The sequence below is a fragment of the Fukomys damarensis genome, unplaced genomic scaffold (assembly GCF_012274545.1).
Source record: "Fukomys damarensis isolate Sample0158 unplaced genomic scaffold, DMR_v1.0_HiC HiC_scaffold_4, whole genome shotgun sequence".
In the NCBI taxonomy this organism is placed as follows: Eukaryota; Metazoa; Chordata; class Mammalia; order Rodentia; family Bathyergidae; genus Fukomys; species Fukomys damarensis.
Window position 1 is genome coordinate 26,417,858 of NW_022900916.1, and position 6,914 is coordinate 26,424,771.

At 42.8% G+C, this 6,914-nt stretch overlaps 1 protein-coding gene across 7 annotated transcripts in view; it reads right to left on the reverse strand.

The window, feature by feature from the left end:
* Positions 1-6,914, reverse strand: part of Gsdme (gasdermin E) — a 69,055-nt gene that overhangs the window by 61,337 nt on the left and 804 nt on the right. Inside the window, exons 1-3 of one of the 7 annotated variants that reach the window (XM_033757312.1) lie at positions 6,812-6,902; positions 5,293-5,369; positions 4,167-4,253 (exon numbers count right to left, since the gene is read on the reverse strand). The gene's annotated coding sequence lies outside the window, so the exon portion shown is untranslated. Of the gene's footprint in view, positions 1-4,162; positions 4,254-5,292; positions 5,866-6,811; positions 6,903-6,914 lie in introns of those variants that run through there. The other 6 variants (XM_033757316.1, XM_010628225.3, XM_010628226.3 and 3 more) reach the window with 6 other exon arrangements.

The window sequence follows — 6,914 nt, forward strand, 5'->3', positions numbered from 1 at the left end:
TCAGTGGAGGAAATACAGACTATTTAATAAATGATGTTGGAAAGACAGGTTAACCATCTGGAAAAAAATTAAACTTGATTCCTCTCTCTTATCATACACAAGAGCAAAATTCTCAATGGATTAGAGGTTTCTTTGAGGAAAAATGAAACCATAAAAGCAGAAAACAATACAGAGAAATATGTGTACAACTGTAGGGTGAAAAAAGGCCTTTAGAAAGACAAATGGCAAACTGAGAAAATATTTCTAATATTATTTACAAAGAACAAGAATTTGTTAAAAAATCTTTTACAATAGAGCTTTAGAACACTCCAGCAGAAACATGAGTAAAGGTCATAATATAAACAATTCATAATATACAATCTGTACACAGCCAAAACATGTGTGTGTATACACCTGTATTGCCACATACATATAATAAAAATTATTACACAAAAGTACAAACTGAAATTGACTTTTTAAAAAAACTCTCCCTGGCCAGGTTAAAATGTCTAATGGACAAGACCTATATTATATTTCTATTTGCACCTTGGTGTGTGGCATGGTTAGCCAACCACACAGCTTTCATAAAATTTAAGAGCTGGGAGTTATCTCGGGCCTCAACTAGTTTAATTCACTTTCTTCAACAAGAGTCTCTCCTAGGGTGCCATTAAACATTCTCCCTACCTATTTCTTCTCTAAAGTACTTTTTCTCAGATTATTATGAATCAGTTGCTACCTGACCGTACTCTTTCTACATTAACTGTAAAAAGAAACATTTAAGAAAGAAATTCTATCACAGGTAAAAAAATTCCTTCCTGAAATCATAAATAGCAAAGAAGGATCACTGGATATGACCAAGCTCTCATTTCTATCTAATTCATCTCTCAACACGAAGTCTAAGAATTTTGCATTCAATTCACTGGAACACTTATTCACTTACCAAATAATTAGTTGAATCGTTCATTAACTATTCTTGAGCACATACTATATCCAGGTACTGCATTTAATCACTTAGAATAGAGATTTTTTAAAATATTAATTTCTTTCCTCAACAAGCTGCTAGTTTGGTGGCCTGAATGAGAAATAGGTTTTAACTATTGGTCCAGACTGCTGTGGAATGGACCAAGAAAAAGGCACATAAATCCAACTGGAGAGAAGCCCAGGGTCAGAGTAGCTCTCTTGAAATCATGGCTCCCAGGATACATCTGTAGGCCAAGTGAAGAACCAGAGGGGCATAACTGCAGAAGCAGAGACTGCAGGAGGTGGTGGAGGGACAGGGAAGACAGCGCAAGGCAGGAAGTGTTATCAGCAAGCTCCTGCTGGCCCAGGGGGTGCTGCTGTGCTGCACTGCTCAAACGCCACTTCCTTGACACATCTGGAATGGGCTGTCAAGCTTCAGGACTGACTCCTGCATTGGGGCATAGGGTTCTACAATCCGGAAGGTCCAAGGACAGGTTAAGGAAGCCCCGGGGCAAGGCCCTGAAGGTCCGTTTGTCCCCTGGAGGGAACCAGGATGGCAGGAGTCTCAGGAGGGCATGACTATAGAGCAAAGTGGCCAAAAGGTCAGTTAGTAAAATTTTCTGGAAGAAATGGAAGAAAGGGAAATCTATTGGAAATGGCCAAGAAATGCTCTAAACTCTGTTAGTGGCATAAGGAAAGCAGAAATGCAGTGCTGTGGCTTTACCTGAATGCTGGGGGGATTAGCGGGGCTGAGACTGGAGACCCAACCCCTAGGATGTCCTCCTGTGCTGCAGGTGTGGGGAGGTGGTGAGATGAGAGAGAAGCCAGCACCGGAAGGGGATCCCACAGAAGCAGACAGTAACTGCTGTGACTGCCCTGAGGATAAGGTGTGGGATTTATTTTCCCAAACACAAGGAAAGAACTGTTAAAAAAACAGTGTCCCCAGTGACCTGTGGGAGTTCACCCTGCAGGTCCAAGAGAAGCCACAGCGCCGTCTGCTTCAGCCAACCCTTGTTTCTAGGATCCCATTTTTACAGTTTCTACATTCTTTTCTGGGACACGGTGAAAGGGAATAGCTGGCTTTCCTTCAGATCAAACAGGTTTCTGTAGAAGCAGATTCAGTCTTGCAGTTAAAAAACAAAACAAAACAAAAGCCATCTGCTATGGGTGGCAAAGCCTTAGTAATGATACCAATCATCCCCAGAGGGAGCACAGGGTGAAAAAGAGAACTCCTGAATTAATTTTTAATGTGTTTTTTTTTTTCATCAAAACACAGTCAATTGGCCTTCCTGACAGGGTAGGATGCTTTAGGAAGAATTACTAGAGGTAGCAATTGCTTTGTAGGTTTTATAAGAATCAGACTTATTCAATCATTGGCCTCTGAAAATATTCTCATAGTGAAGTTGAAGTTAAAAGTTTCTCTTTCATCATTATGTATAAATACATGATACACTTCCAGAGCGCCAATATCTAAGCTATGTGAAAGGGTATGTACCGAGAAATCCCACTCCTGCCCATGTCCTGGCCCTGCCTTTCCATTCACTCCCCTACTTTCCCTTTGAGTTGCTTTATACAAAGACAAGTTAACAGGTGTCTATACTGTTTTACACCTTGGCTTTGGCTGCCTGGTAAAATATTCTAGAGATCATTTCAGGTTCATACATTCTTCTTCATAGATCTGCATAGTATTCTCCCTAGTGGATATATCATTATTTACTTAACTTGTCCTAATTGCTCAGCACTTGATTAGTTCTAAATTTGGGGTTTTGGGGTTTTTTTTAATACTACTAAGTATTCCCATACATACATCTTCTCCAGTCACGAGCAAGTAAATCTGGAGGATGAATTCCTACAAGAGGGATTGCTAGATGGATGGGCAAACGCATCTGTAACCTACAGGGGTGACAAACCTGTGTTACTGTGTTTTTCTTTTAAGACAAAATATGTTAATGTATGAGTTGTTTCTTCTGAACTAAAACCTCAATATTCAGGTTTAATTGCAGTGTTAGCATTTTGTGCTAAGTGGGTTTTGGCTGCAATGTGGGGACTCGTCTCTGAAAGGTTTGCCATCACTGCTCGGAATGGTATCCTTCTGCAGTCTCACCAATAATGTATGTAAGTTCAGCCTTACTAACCAAGCGTTATCAAACTGTGGATCTCTGCCAGTCTGACAGATGAGAAATGTGATCTCACGGCGGAATTATGTTATTCCAGTACAAATGAATCAAGCATCTATCATATTATTTAAAAAAGCATTGGTGGCTGGGAATGGTAGTGCACACCTGTAATCCCAGCATTCAAGAGGCTCAGGCAGGAGGATTGCCATGAGGTCAGTCAGCCTGGGCTACATAGTGAGACCCTGTCTAAAAAAAAAGTGTCCTTGGCTCATGTTTTATTTGTTTCTAGGAACTTTGATATAATAAGGACATCAGCCAAACTACAGACTGCAAATTTAATAAAATAGAGTTTACCATGTGATATAAGCAGGCAAGCACACTGCCATCATCATTCTCAAACATCTACAGAACTCATTTAGCTAAGATTAAATAACATGTGGAGTTCAAATGAATGAAACATCTAAAATTCACATTGTGTGATACAGGCATGCATAGTAATGTGTCAGCTAACCAAAAGTCAGACTTGGATTTAAATTTCTTCAATGCTCCAATTTGAAAGTAGATTAAAAATGGCTGCAGACAAGAGCAAGCTTAAAAAGCTCATTGCTAAAAATGTGCAGCACTTCATAGTTACTACACAGATCCTAGGCCAGTGATGATAAACCTTTTAGAGCTTTCAATGATAAAAAACCAGCTGCAGCATATGTGTGATAGGTTTGCCACCACTGTCCTAGGCTCTCATTTGAAACTTTAACAATTATGCAAGCAAACAAGCCAGGCACAGTAGTGCACATTTATAATTCCAGCATTCAAGAAGTTGAGAAAGGAGAACAAGAGTTCGAAATCAGTCCAAGCTACAACTGCAAGTTCTAGGCAAGCCTGGACTATATAGTCAGACCTATCTAAAAATATTAACAAAGCATTTATGCACTTGCCTATCTGGCTTCGCAGCTCAAAACAGATTATAGTTCAGAGAGCCACAGTGAATGAGGCAAAAATATCCTATTGCTTGCATCAGACTCCCAGACAGACCTGGAGAGAAGAGACCAAATAACCAAGAGCACACTCAAAACTAACGAAACATATAGCCTACTCAAGTTACTCACCTACCTGTAGGAACAAAGAATCTTAAAAGTAGCCTTCTAGCAGGAAGACTGCAAATTCAAGGCTGGCCTGGGCAACACAGCAAGACCCTTTCTGAAAATAAAAACAGGGAAGGGTAGAGTAATTCAGTGGTACAGTGTCCTCAGGTTCAATCCCCAGTCCTCCCACACCCAAAAAAGTAGCTAGCCCCAAAGGAAGGGATGGTGAACCTTTTAGGGATAAGTGCCCAAACTGCAACCCCAAACCCACTTATTTATTGCAAAGTGCCAATGCTGCAATTAAACTTGAATAGTGACGGTTTAATTTAGAAAAAAACAACTCATACATTAACATATTTTGTCTTAAAAGAAAAACAACATGCCTGCCATAGGTTTACCACCACTGCCCTAAAACAGTGATGCTGTTAAGACACTATGAAAACTGGTGCCTGGTAAAACTAATTCTGAGTCACAGGAACAATGAAGCTTTGAACTGCAAGGGACCAGATTTGTACTCACACCCTAAGCAGAACTTCAGAGAAGCTCTTGGCCTCTGCTAGAAAACTTTCGTGGATGAACCTCAACATCAAATACCCTAGAAGAGCTCTTTCTGCATGTCAAGCATTAGGCTTATGCTTTCTTTCAATCTCATTTATTTTTCACAACAACCCTATGAAGTAGGCCTTATTCACATATGGAAATTGAAGTTTGAAGATATCAAGTTCAGTGGACCTTTAAGTTACAATCGGCCTGACATACAAGCAACTTTGGTTAATTAGGTTAATGGAAGATCCATCTGCCTCTTTGTGTCTATAGCATGAACCCAGGTAAACATCCAGATCTCAGCTGTATTGAATTAATTACTCCCAGCCCTTGGAAACCGATCAAGTTTGTAAGTTAAGGGTCCACTGTAACTTGCCGGAGATCAGGAGAAAGACAGAAGCAGTCATTATCTCTGGGAGCTGGCTTAGCAGTTTCAGTGGGGCCCTGGTGTTGTCAGGAACCAGCTCTTGAGGATGTGCACAGCGTCACAGTACATGAACATCACGAAACGCCACACACTCTCTGATTATTAATCAAGACAAAAATGGCACCTCTCTAACCACAGACCAAACATGAGCATTGTCCAAACCACAAAAATGACCAAATACCACCTCCCTTCCAGTCTGTTAATGAACAGCCGCTGCTTCTTGATCAAGCACAGCTGTAGCTTCATGGTGACCTTTCTCTCCTGTTAAGACATGCAAAGGTTCAGGATGATGGAATTTCCTCCACTTCCAGACAATCTAATCCAGAGCAAAGTCCTATTTCCCTAAACACTCCCTCCCAAAGCACCTACTACAAGGTCTCCCTTGCTGCAAGAAGCTATGAACTAAACTTTGTCCCAAGTCTTGGTGGTCTTTGATTGGAGGGCTTTTCATGTCCCCTGGAGAATTAGTGATCACCAATATTCCACCCAGGCTCCACCTGACTACTGTTGTCCTTAACCAACTTGTTCTGCTGATCCCAGTTCAGCTTTTTCTTTTTTTTAGTTTGGCCTACAAAGGATTCGTTCTATGAAATTAAAAAAGAGTGTTTAAAAGAATAAACTTCAGTTACAGTGGAAACAAAATATAACATGTTTGCCATAAAATCCTTATTATTTCTCCACTATCTGGGGAAATGAGACATTGCTATACTTGTGTACTTGTCTCGCTGCTAATAACACCAGCACAATCTGAATTATTTTTCATTTTCTAAATAACAGTGAAACTGTATTAAATTAAAAGAGATCTGAAACTTTGTCTTCTGGTGTTTGCAGTTCAGTTTTGGAGCTCATTTTTAATGAGAAGACAAAGAAAGGTGCTCCATCATATATTTCTAAAACAAAGATCAGCGTGTGAAATAAAGAAACAAATGAGGGTCACAAGGCAGCTAAGAGCTTGAAGATGGAGCCTGAGGGAGGCAGCAAATGCTTTCGGAAAATGAAGCGAATGAGAGAGACCGAGGAGGGCTGAGCGTAGCTCATGGTAAAGCCCTTGCTCGCCGGGTGTGAGGTCCTGGGTTGGATCCCCAGCATTGGAGGGAGAGACAGACTCAATTTCTCCCTGCATTTTTCGGTTGTTAACAGCTTGTTGGTGGTGGGGGATTTGGAAGACGATTTTTGCTCTACATTTACTCAGGTGCCTCTCCAACATCAGTGGTTCCTGGGCATCCATCCCCTCAGCGTTCCCTTCAGCCTCTCAATGAGTAGTCGTTTGGTTGATTCAGTCTACAAAAAACGCCTAAGAGCTGCCCCACACCACCCCCCCCGGCCTTTGCCTCTCAGGTGCAGACCGGACGGGGTCCCGGTTAAGGCTAATAGAAGCCCTAGGAGAGATGACCAAGTCATCCCAGCCCCAGCCGGGGACACGGAGCAGCGCTGGTCTCCGCCCCAGGCCCACGGTCACCCGGGCGAAGGCGACGGGGAAGCAGGGAATCGCCCCCGCCGATCACCCCGCACACACGCATACTGGGCCCCCCGGACCCGGGAAAGCCTTCGCAGCACCAAGGGCAGAAACCGGAAGGGCGGGAAGGAACAAGAGGGGACCGGGGAGCGAGGAGTCGGGGAGAAAGAAGGTGCCGGCTACAACTGCTGCAACAGAAAGGAAGCGGCTGCGATCCGGAGGACACCGGAAGGGGTGGGGGGGGGACCTGGCGGTGGATGGAGGCTGGGGACGGGGAGCGCCGGGGCCCGTCGATTCGTCGCCTCAGGAGGGAGAGAGGAAGGGTGTTCCGGGGATCGAGCGCAAGGCGG